The 12758-nt window shown below is 36.3% G+C and overlaps 1 pseudogene; it reads right to left on the bottom strand.

Annotated features, from left to right (window-relative positions):
* Window positions 1–12758, bottom strand: part of LOC137638753 (nephrin-like) — a 748229-nt pseudogene that overhangs the window by 251356 nt on the left and 484115 nt on the right.

Genomic DNA, 12758 nt, shown 5'->3' with positions numbered 1-12758 from the left:
TACATATCATAAGAACTTATTATGGCTTTGTTTCCTACCGGATGCACTTGCGAAAGTATTGGTCATTTGTAAAAGATCTTTGTTTGCATATATAATTACTGAACATTAAGACGTATAAATATCAGTTGACTTTCCAACCCTTCATATTCAAGAAAACAATGACAAACAAGAAAATAGTTATGTAAAACTATAAACATCAGAAAAATAAGCATCAACACATCTACATACCTATGAAAATCTCTATTTCCACCAATGTAATGTGTCTTTCAATATACTGCGCTACTCCTGGATGCTGTCAAGTTAGCAGAGTTGGAATTCAAGAGTAGAGATTACTGATAGTATCCTTGGGCCTCATTATCAAAGCGTGAAAACAGGTATTATACCTGCAACGGGTGTATACTCATAGGCCACTTTCGGCACTGTAGAGCTCATCCTTCATACCACGAGGCTCATGGTACGATGCATGGATTTAATACACCGTTCAGTTTTTGTGTCATAAAGATGAAAAGTTTTGAAATTATGAAATAAGCACACACGCAATCACACACACATTGTATATATATATATATATATATATATATATATATATAGAGAGAGAGAGAGAGAGAGAGAGAGAGAGAGAGAGAGAGAGAGAGTTGTTTTTTAAAAAAGCTGCAGTTCTCCAGAAATCTATTTGTTAAAAATTGTGTTTGAATGGAAAATAACAGGAAAAAAGATAAGGATATAGAAATCAGTCCCTTCGTAAATTTACCAGAATTAAAAGACGACAGAAATACAGAATAAACCAGAAAATACTGAATTACGGATCTCAGCGTTACAAGCTTACTGCAGTTTCCACACTGTATCAGCAAAACTGGGAAGTCTCAACAAGCAAAAGCTATGATCATATTTATGAGTCTCAGACAATTTTTCGTTTTTCCGTAGGTAAAAATCACTAAACCGTTGAGATGCTACTGCTAGAATTATTGGGTCCTTTGACTGGCAATATAATACTAAATTGGATCCCTCTCTCGGTACGGCTCAGTTTTCCTATGCCTACACACACACACACACACACACACACACACACAAACACACACACCGAATAGACTGGGTTATTCTTGACACAATCTCCTCTTTCCTCATACACCTGACAACATCAAAATAGCCGAAAAAAAAAGTATTTTAAATTTCAAGAACCTCTTGACCTATAATAGACAAGATAAAATCTATACATAAGAGTTAAACCTATAGCAAAGCCATATATAATTACACAAGCAACAGTTAATGAACCCATAAAAGTTACCTCTAAAATTAGATCCTTAGAACAAAACCCAGCTAAAAATGGAACACGAGAACTATTGCAGAGTCTGTAATTGTTCAGTGACTACATACCACTTGGTAAGGGTAGAAGAGATTCTTTAACTATGATAAGCGGCTCTTCTCGGAGAAGGACAATCCAAAATGAAACCATTGTTCTCTAGTCTTGGGTAATACCATAGCCTCAGTAGCATGGTCTTCCAATGTCTTGGGTTAGAGTTCCCTTGATTGAGGGTACACTATTCTATTTGTTTTCTTATTTACTTTCCTCACTAGGTTATTTTTCCTTTTGTAGCCCTTGACTTATAGTATCCTGCTTTTCCAATTAAAGTAGTAGTAACAATAGTAGTAAAAAAAAAAAAAAAAACTAAATACAACAATATTTAAGGTAATTTAAAATAATTCAAGAAGACAATACCTACACAATGGCAAGAAATATAAGAGAAAAAAAATATATATATATATAAGAGAGAGAGAGAGAGAGAGAGAGAGAGAGAGAGGAGAGAGAGAGAGAGAGAGAGAGAGAGAGAGAGAGAGAGACTGATTTTAGATTAATCGAAAATAAAGATAAAATTTCAAGCACTATTACCATCATTACAATAAAGCGATTATCAAATATTTCAAGTATCAAAAGAGAGAGAGAGAGAGAGAGAGAGAGAGAGAGAGAGAGAGAGAGAGAGAGAGAGAGAGAGAGAGACTTTAGATTCATCGGAAATGAAGATAATAGTTCAAGCACTAGCACCACCACGAGAGAGAGAGAGAGAGAGAGAGAGAGAGAGAGAGAGAGAGAGAGAGAGAGGAGAGAGAGAGAGAGAGAGAGAGAGGGTAATCCAGCGCCGTAATGGGAATTCCATTAAAAATTCTACTTATACAAAAAAATACTCATGCAGATGCATTTACCACTCTAACCTCGTAATCCTTCTCCTCCAAAATCATTTCCAGCCAGATAAAAACCGAGCAATCCGTCCGATATACTTCTATTTTTCGTTTTTGCTGGATAGATTGACAAGAGTTAATGTACAACGCCCATGAAGAAAATGGATGACTACGGTTCAAAAAGCTATATCATAATAAATTATATATATTCTGTTGCTTTTGACATTTCCAACGATTCAGGATATTTTTTAGGGGGGAACAAAAAGCATTGTTTGTGCGTTACTTGTTTTGGACCCCAATGGTCACGTACGATTTGAGAATGGCAGCCATTACTAGCCAAGTTATTCTACCATCAACTCAAGGATGAAGATTTAATGGAAAACATGGTTCCAAATATCATATAGAGTTTCAAGCTATCGAAAATATATTGGAAAGCTTCCGGAAGTGATGTTATATATACATTTTTTCTTTTTGTCTGGTTTTATGAATTCGGTAGAATTTTCTGACACCTGCACCTCGAGAGGTTGAGTCATTCTGACCTTTTTAAATAGTTTAAAAGGTTAAAACGATGAAATGAATGATAAAATCAAAGGGACTCATACACCACCATTTTAGAAAATAGTTAATGTTAATGAAGAAAAATATAATCATATAAAAATAAGGTTATATATTTAAAATTTTAATTCCCCAAATAAAGACCAATCTCAGGATCACCAGATCAAATGTTCCCAAAATAAAAACAATAATGCCTTAATAAACAAGATAAGAAAGATTTAATCTAAAAATATAATAAACAGTATATAACCATGAGTGTAATAATGCACCGCCTACGACAGAAAAAAAGATTCTAGGATTGGATAACTATAAGAACGGGGCACTATAAGTAATTAGGAGACATGGCAATTTAGATAACTAAGGGCAGAAAGGACAGAGAGATTATCTATGGAGGAAAAGACGAGATGAATAACCAAGAGAACAAATAATGATTAACATTAAACAACAACGAGAATAAAAGCACAGAAACGTGTTTCAGTCTTTCAGGAACCGGCAAGTTGTCTTTGTGTTTATTCAACATTTCCCATAACTTTGTCATGGAATACACACCTTCATCAGACTCTGAGTGAGAGTTACTTGAGGAGGTAGATCAGTTTAAGTACTTGGGGTCTGTTGTTGCTGCAAATGGTGGAGTGGAAGTAGATTTACGTCATAAAGGGAATGAAGGATGTAAAGGGCTTACCTCGGGGTGTAGTCAAGGAAGCTGTGTCCTTGCTCAACCTTGATCCGGTGTCGTTCCACCTCAACGGTGTCGAGGGTGTTGTTGAAGTACCAGGTGAACCGGAGGTCGTCGTCGGGCTGGGCGTCCACCTGACAGTTCAGTCTGACGTCCTCCCCTTCTGCCACTGCCACGGTCTGAGATCCGCCGATGCACACCGGGAGATCTGATCAAACAAGAAGAGAGGGTGGAGTAATTTTCTGTTTTGGAAGATAAAGTGGACAGTAAAATTTTGTAGACACAGTGGACAGTAAAACAATTAAAGGGGAAAAGAGCATTTGCAATTACATGGTTGGAAAATTATGAACTTAATATGAATTCAAGGTCTTTTGATATCATGCATTGGGAGATACAGTCGACAGTAAAACAATTAAAGGGGAAAAGAGCATTTGCAATTACATGGTTGGGAAATTATGAACTTATTGTGAATTCAAGGTCTTTTGAAATCATGGATTGGGAGATAGAGTGGATAGTAAAACAATTAGAAGGGATAATAATATCTGAAATGACATCGTCGAGTCAAGATATTACTAAGTAACTTAAAGATATCATAGTCATATTTCTAGATTCGTAAAATCAAACTGAACGATTTATTCATACTGCATCATTAACATAGGAGTAAAATTGATTTAAAAGTTTAATTTGTATAAAAGAATATAACAACGGTAAAGAATGATGAACTAAAAGCAGAGGGAATTAAATTTAATAACCGCCTTCAGTGTGTCGAACAAGGCACACTATATTGGGTATAGGTACTTCCTTGAGTGGATATCACACTGTTAACACACACACAAAAAAAAGAAAAGAAGAAGAAGAAGAAGAGGAGGAGGAGGAGGAGGAGGAGGAGGAGGAGGAGGAGGAGATGAAGCAGAAGAAGAAGAAAACGCTGGCGGGCTAAATACATAAGCACGGAGAGAACAATTACATCTGGGTAAAATTAATTAGGGCAAAAGTAACTTGCCACATCCGATGTTGAACTAAATGAGAGAAAAGGGTAATTAATTACTGTCAAGAGTGACACAGCAAAGCGCACACAAGGTATGTCTGACGCTAAGTGAGATGGAGTAAGCTTCAGTACTTTCATTCAAGAGATAAATGGGAGAAATAGTTTCTAGTACAAGCAAAGATATTTTACGTCATAAATCTAATGGTATAAAAGGTGACTGCAGTCAACGTGATAAATTACTTTCCCCCCTTTTATCAGAGTTGTTGTATGTGTGAGTGGGAAAACAATGATACAAAATAACAATAAACAAAAGAATCCGGATAGAAAAATGTATGTTACATCCATGTCACCACTATAGTAAAAAAAAAAAAAAAAAAAAAAAAAAAAAAAAAAAAAATTAAAAATTAAAAATTATTATTGTAATAGTAAATTTCAACTGCAAAAAATGAAAAGGTTAACATTTGATACTGCATACTAAGTTGTACTTGTTAATTATCGTAGATATGTGCTTGTTTACTCTCTCTCTCTCTCTCTCTCTCCTCTCTCTCTCTCTCTCTCTCTCTCTCTCTCTCTCTCACACAACATAAATATATATATATACATATATATATATATATATATATATATATATATATATATATATATATATATAGATTAATTCGAGAGCAAACACATACATAACTACATATAATTACATGCACACACAAACATATATATATATATATATATATATATATATATATATATATATATATATGTGTGTGTATGTGTGTGCGTGGTATATGTGTGTGTGCAAATGTAAATACGAGTGTACAGTATATGCATATTTCATCTCAGTCTCTGATGGCTACTCTCCTGAAATCCTTTGATAGAGAGAGAGAGAGAGTGAGAGTTAACAAACTGGCTTCTCTTTACTCCCTTTTAAAGTCTTATTCATCAGGCAAATGGCAGAGGTCATTTCCGTGAGGAATATACAGTGCTCATCAAAACGGCCATTCCCTTTAGCAGAGGAATAAAGATAGATACCTTGGCAGCGAGTGTTCATTAAAACATTCCTATAGAAAATCCTTAGTAGGAATTCGTTAGTAGCCTTCCTGAAATATTACAGATACACTTTTATGATATAATGCAGCCTTAATTTCGACGGAATTCAGTATATATGATGTAATAGAGCCTCCTTCCGATCTTAAATTCGACGGAATTTTGTAAACATGATATAATAGCATCCTTCCACCCTTAAATTTGACGGAATTTTGTAAACATGATGTAATAGAGCATCATTCCAACGTTATTTCGACGGAATTTTGTTAACATGATATAACAGAGCCTCTTTCCACCCTTACATTCGACAGAATTTTGTAAACATGATATAATAGACCCTCACTGCAACCTTAAATTCGACGGAATTTTGTAAACTAACATGATATAATAGAGCCTCCTTCCGATCTTAATTTCGACGGAATTTTCTAAACATGATATAAATGAGCCTCATTCCAACCTTAATTTCAACGGAATTTAGTAAACATGATGTAATAGAGCCTCATTCCAACCTAATTTCAACGGAATTTTCTAAACATGATATAATAGAGCCTCCTGCCACCCTCAAATTCGACGAAATTTTGTAAACTAACATAATATAATAGAGCCTCATTCCACCCCTAAATTCGACGGAATTTTTTAAACTAACATGATATAATAGAGCCTCATTCCACCCTTAAATTCGACGGAATTTTGTGAACTAACATAATATAATAGAGCCTCATACGACAGAATTTTGTGAACTAACATGATATGATAGAGCCTCCTTCCAACCTTAAATTCGACGGAATTTTGTAAACTAACATGATATAATAGAGCCTCCTGCCACCCTTAAATTCGAGGGAATTTTGTAAACATGATATAATAGAGCCTCCTGCCACCCTTAAATTCGACGAAATTTTGTAAACATGATATAATAGAGCCTCATTCCACCCCTTAAATTCGACGGAATTTTGAAAACTAAAATGATATAATAGATTCTCCTTCCACCCTAAAATTCGACGGAATTTCTTAAACATGATATAATAGAGCTTCCTTCCTCCCTCAAATTTTACGAAATTTTGTAAACATTATATAATAGAGCCTCATTCCACCCTTAAATTCAACGGAATTTTGTAAACATGATATAATAGAGCCTCCTTCCAAGATCCAAGAAAGTAGACTGAGGTGGTATGGTCACGTCATGAGAAGAGATGAACAGTATATTGGGAGAAGAGGGAAGGAAATGGAGGTACGGGGAACGAGAAGGGGAGGGAGGCAAAAGCGAAGGCGGGTGGACTGTATCAAGGATGACCTTCGATCAAAGGGATTAACCGGTGACGAGGTGTGGGACAGAGGTAGATGGAGAAAGCTGACCAGAAACATCGACCCCACATATAAGTGGGAAAAGATGCAGACAAAGTAGACGATATAATAGAGCCTCTTTCTACCCTTAAATTCGACGGAATTTTGTAAACATGATATAATAGAGCCTCCTTCCACCCTTAAATTCGACGGAATTTTGTAAACTAACATGATATAATAGAGACTCATTCCGCCCTTAAATTCGACGGAATTTTGTAAACATTATATAATAAGAGCCTCCTTTCACCCTTAAATTCGACGGAAATTTGTAAACATTATATAATAAGAGCCTCCTTTCACCCTTAAATTCGACGGAATTTTGTAAACATTATATAATAAGAGCCTCCTTTCACCCTTAAATTCGACGGAATTTTGTAAACATTATATAATAAGAGCCTCCTTTCACCCTTAAATTCGACGGAATTTTGTAAACATTATATAATAAGAGCCTCCTTTCACCCTTAAATTCGACGGAAATTTGTAAACTTACATGATACAACAGAGCCTCCTTCCACCCTTAATTTCGACGCATTTTTCGGACAACATTCTTCATATTTCTAACAAACAATAAATTCCGTTTAAAACCGATTTTAGTCGAAAAGTTATTTTGATAACTTAAGTTTACATAGAACAAATATCTGTTTTGTTTTTCTATCCGTTTTTTTTTTCTTGAATTAAACATGAAAGGATTTATCTCAAGCGCCTCCAACCTCAACACCCCCACCGAGTTTAAAATCCTCATTCAGGATGGTTTCACTAAGACCTACATTATATAGCCTAACTCTCTTTAGACTTTGAGTTTCACATGGCATCTAGGGCACTTTTATTAGTTATCTTCCACATCAACTATGTAAATACCAGTTCTTCATCCATTCCCATCACATGTCCAAACCATCTGTGTTTGAGTTCTTACTTCATTTCCAAGCCGATAGAAACCATATCACACCGCAATTTATATCCAGTTTCCTAATATGATCTGCCCACAACACTGTCCATAAACCTTTTAAGAATATTATTAACATTTCTGTCAAACACCCTAGTCTAAACTGCATTCAGTGCGAATCTTATGGAGGCATCTTTAGATTTCGTTTTAGGATGCATCCATCATCTTTATAATAATCCTTATTGTAAAGTTCACGCATAGTCTTTACGTTTAGATGTTAGTAATTAAATCATTTGATAGCAGTCGAGAGCACCTTAAATGAAGTGTGAACCACATGACTTATTCCACCTCTTTAACATTTATTGCAATAACAATAATAATAATAATAATAATAATAATAACAGTCTGTAGAATCCTTGATGTATCCTCCAATAACTTGATTATACATGATAATCTTTCGTCTTTCTCATTATAGTAATTAACCTTCCTATGTTCCCTTCACGTATGCAAAGGCAGTTGATCCAATGAGCTTTCCATAAGCCCTTTGGTTCAATAACCTGAAATGGGTATAATGTTCGCGAGTTCTAATACTGAACGTTACTAGCGAGCTAGTCTGAGAGAGAGAGAGAGAGAGAGAGAGAGAGAGAGAGAGAGAGAGAGAGAGAGAGAGAGAGAGAGAGAGAGAGAGAGACAGACAGACAGACAGAATCATATTTTGTTATTTGAAACACTGCATTAAATAAATAGATTGTCAGAATGTTAGGAAAAAGTATTATTTTCAAAAGCAACATAAAGACCGGATTCTCTTTATCTAAACATGAATGAGAGAGAGAGAGAGAGAGAGAGAGAGAGAGAGAGAGAGAGAGAGAGAGAGAGAGAGAGAGAGAGAGAGAGAGAGTAAGTATAACTAATCAATCAACTCTCACTATTGGTCCCTTTTCCCATGTTTCTTTTCAAAACTTCATGATTTACAATAAAAAAAAAACAGGATATTTCTTGATTTATTATAATCCCTTCGCTTCTTCTTCTATTAAGGATTTATTTTCTCATTTTGCATGGAGGTAAGCACAGTTGCCTTTCTTTTGAAGGACTGCTTTAGCTTGTACCATTCACCAGAGACCTTCCACTCAGAAGCGAGGAGTCCTGGCGTGGTTAGGTTGACAATTCGAGACGTATGAGGTGTCTTATGTTTTTAGAAGGTGTTGGAGAGGCTTTGTTTGTTTGTTTATTAGTCTGTAACACGCATTTGCTATTCCTTCGCTTCTTTGTCAAAAAAAGAACGGAATATAACGTATTGCTGTATTGAATATAAAAATCAAGACTATTGCGACATACAAAATTTAGTATGGTACATTATTATATAAAAATAAAATTAAAAATATCAAAATATTATAGATCTTATGGAAAATAACCAGGTTATTAAAGAAGATATAAAAAATAACTAATTAAAACATACTAAATTAGAGAATATCAGAGAATCTGTAAATTCGTTTTAATCATCCAATGAAATAAATCTTTTTTTCAGATAATATTTGCTTTTTCCGTAATTCTCATATAACCTTCTGATCTTCAAATGTCAGGTTTAACCTCTTTGAATTCTATTTCCATCTCCGTTTTTTTATTAATCTTTTTTAGTCTCTTTCTTTGAAACTCTCCTTAATTCCTTCGAATTTCCATCTATCTTTTTTAATTCATCGTCAATGTCGCTTCTTATGAAGTTTTCCCTCTGTCTTTGGAATTTTTCTATATATATATATATATATATATATATATATATATATATATATATATATATATATATATATATATCGTTTCTTATCATTTTCCTCTCCCACTATTTCCCCCAATTTTTTTTCAGGCCTGGGTTGAATAATTGGATGTAAAAAAGCCCCTTCCATCTACCTCTGGGGAAACTACGATGAGATGTTTATCATAGTTTATATATGATAGATCTAATTTAAAGTAGGCAATGATCTTAAAATATTTTATTTTGATTGTTATTACTTCTCTCATGGTTTATTTCGTTGTTTCCTTTCCTCATTGGGCTATTTTTCCCTGTTGGAACCCTTGGGCTTATAGCATCCTGCTTTTCCAACTATGGTTGTAGTTTACCTAATTATAATGATAATAATAATAAAAACAACAACACCAACAATAATAATAATAATAATAATAATAATAATAATAATAAAAACATTAATAATAATAATAATAATAATAATAATAATAATAATAATAATAATAATAATCTCCCAACTCGAGTGCCCTGCCGTCTACTTCCGCTACATCGACGACACCTTCATCAACGCCACTTCCATCAACGCCATTGAAAACTTACGAAGAACCTTCGAGGATAACAGTGTCCTTCACTTTACCCTCGAACATAGCATTGACAACCGCCTCCCGTTCCAGGACGTCTTGATCTCTTCTACCGACGAAGGTTTCCAGACCACCGTCTACACTAAGCCCACTAACCTGGGCATGTGTCTTAACGGAGATAGCGAGTGTCCTGCTCGTTACAAGGCCTCGACCATCAAGGCCTTTGTCCGTAGGGCCCTGTCCCACTGCTCGACTTGGACTAACACCCACAAGGAGCTGGAAAGGACCGCACAGGTCCTCATCAACAACGGCTATAGTAACAAGCAAGTTCAACGAGAAGTGAGGACAGCCATAGATAAGTGGTACGGGGCCCCTTCGGTGGAAGGGTCCGACAATGCCAGCCAGGAATCCGACGACACCACAGCCAGGTCCGACACCTCCAACAACGGACCTAAGGACATCAGACTATACTACAAAGGCCTCATGCACTCCGAATACCAACGGGACGAAAAGGCCATCAAGGAAATCATCAAAAATAACGTTTCACCCACCGACGAGAACACGAAAGTAAAGCTCATTTACTACCAGACAAGGAAAACACGCAGCTTGATTATGAAGAATAACCCAGCGCCCCCCGAGAACGATCCTTTGAAGAAGACTAATGTGGTCTACTCCTACCAATGCCCAGTCCGTGGATGCCCCGGCAAGTACATAGGAATGACTACTATGAAGCTCTCGAAAAGGATCTCGTGCCACGTGCAGCAAGGGGCCATCAAAAATCATGCTTTACAACGACACAACTCACAGATTAGCAGGACGGACATCGTTGCTAACACCGAAGTTATCGGTAGCGCCACGGACAGCAGGCGTTTACGAATTTTGGAAGCCCTGCTTATCCAAAGTGAGAGACCATCATTGAATACCACACAAGAAATGTTCCTGCTACCATCATGTCGACGTACTAACGTACGTAATCAAGAATCAGACCCCCAGAATCAAGACAACCCCGATCGTGACACCTCTACAAACGAAGAAATCGTCGGACCTAACGTGAATTTTGGCGCCGAACATGGCCCGGAATTTCATCCTGATGAGCATAGGAATGGGCTGACTGAGTCCCAGCCCGTCTCGGTGCACGCCTCAGCCAATCAGAGAGCTCGGTTACCTTTCTCAGCCCAGTCCACTGAGCGAGAGAGGAGCTTGCCTGAATCTTTTTCTGGCTCGGAGCGCGCCTTGACCAATCAGGATCCAGGATCCCTTCCTACCTCTCACACCAGGAATCATACCAGAGCTCGTCGTGCACCTGCCACCAGCACCTACAACCTCCGCTCGACCAATCAGAAAATTCGGGACCTCCGCTCGACCAATCAGAAAATTCGAGGCCTTCTCTACGAACCAGACTCGGCATATATAAGGACCCAGATTCAGCCAGAGCCTCACTTCTCGCCTGAAGAAGGAACCAGCCGTTCCGAAACGCGTCGCAACTCCTAACTTGACTTACTGTAATTTTCGAGTATCATTTGTTACTGCAATAATTACTCCAAACTTAACCTGTTGTTTATCCTTCTACCTGATGAACTTCGCCCACTTACTAGCTATATGTAGCAACTCTGAGACACAAATAGTCCGAAGAATAGAAAAATTGGACCTAAAATTAAATTCTGCCGAAGCAGCCATTATTTTCAATTCCACCTGCCTGAAGGAGGGTCTCCTACCAAGAATAATAATAATAATAATAATAATAATAATGAGGGTTGTGAAAATAAATGATACAAGTGAAAAGATTGATCTAAAAGAATAAAAAAGAAAGATACACACGAAGACTAAATATCGAAAATAAAAGAAAGAAAAGTACATTGATATTTCAGCTAAAAATTTAGTCACAGAAGTTCTATAAAAAGAATTTAAAGTAAAAACTCATACATTTTTAAAACCGGCAGCAAAATACTGCTGTATATACAGATATGTTAGCAAAAATTGTAGGCATTCAATTTTCTTTTATCAATTTCATTTTCGAGTCTACGGGTATCACAAAATCTCAAAAATTAAAGCATATAATAAAAATATTTATAAACTTATTTGCAAATAAGGTTGTCAATCCTGAAGTAGTGATGTCATATATTTTGACAATTTGATTCCTATGTCTTTTCCCAAAAAAAATTTCGATAGAAAACGGATGATTTTCATATTAAGTAACCAGGCAAAATATCTTCCACAATATTAATCCACTAACTTCTATCAAAATTTTTCTCTGTACCTGAAATGATAAACGACCACTCTCGCCAGTCTAAAACAGCGTCACATACTCCTGCAGCACCTGAAGCATCACGAAGCGTTAGTAAGATACGTTGACGATGCTGAAGCAACGGCTGCATTATCCGCGAAGCGATGGTTGCATTATCCGCGAAATCCCATTTGAATGACTCGATAATCCATCCTTCAAAGACAACCTTCATCATGCTCCTCCTCCTCCCTCAAATGCTCATCCTTCCTCCTCCTCCTCCCCCTCCTCCTCATCATCATCGCCATGCAGAAGATAAATCATTTTACACACTAAAGAATATAGGCGTCAACTTACTCTAGTAAATCCCAGTGGATTTTCTGGCTTAGGAAAATATCACGTAGAGCGACGAGAAGATTTTAAGGCTGTAACGTTAGAAGACTGTCGGGACTAGATTTTAATGCTTTGACACCCTGTCTCCCAGTTTAAAATATAGCAAAAATTTATATTACTGTTAGAATGTTAGGACTAATCTCAAATGATGAAGACTATCCAAATC

The sequence above is a fragment of the Palaemon carinicauda genome, chromosome 3 (assembly GCF_036898095.1).
Source record: "Palaemon carinicauda isolate YSFRI2023 chromosome 3, ASM3689809v2, whole genome shotgun sequence".
NCBI lineage: Eukaryota > Metazoa > Arthropoda > Malacostraca > Decapoda > Palaemonidae > Palaemon > Palaemon carinicauda.
This window is presented reverse-complemented; position numbering and strand designations above follow the sequence as displayed.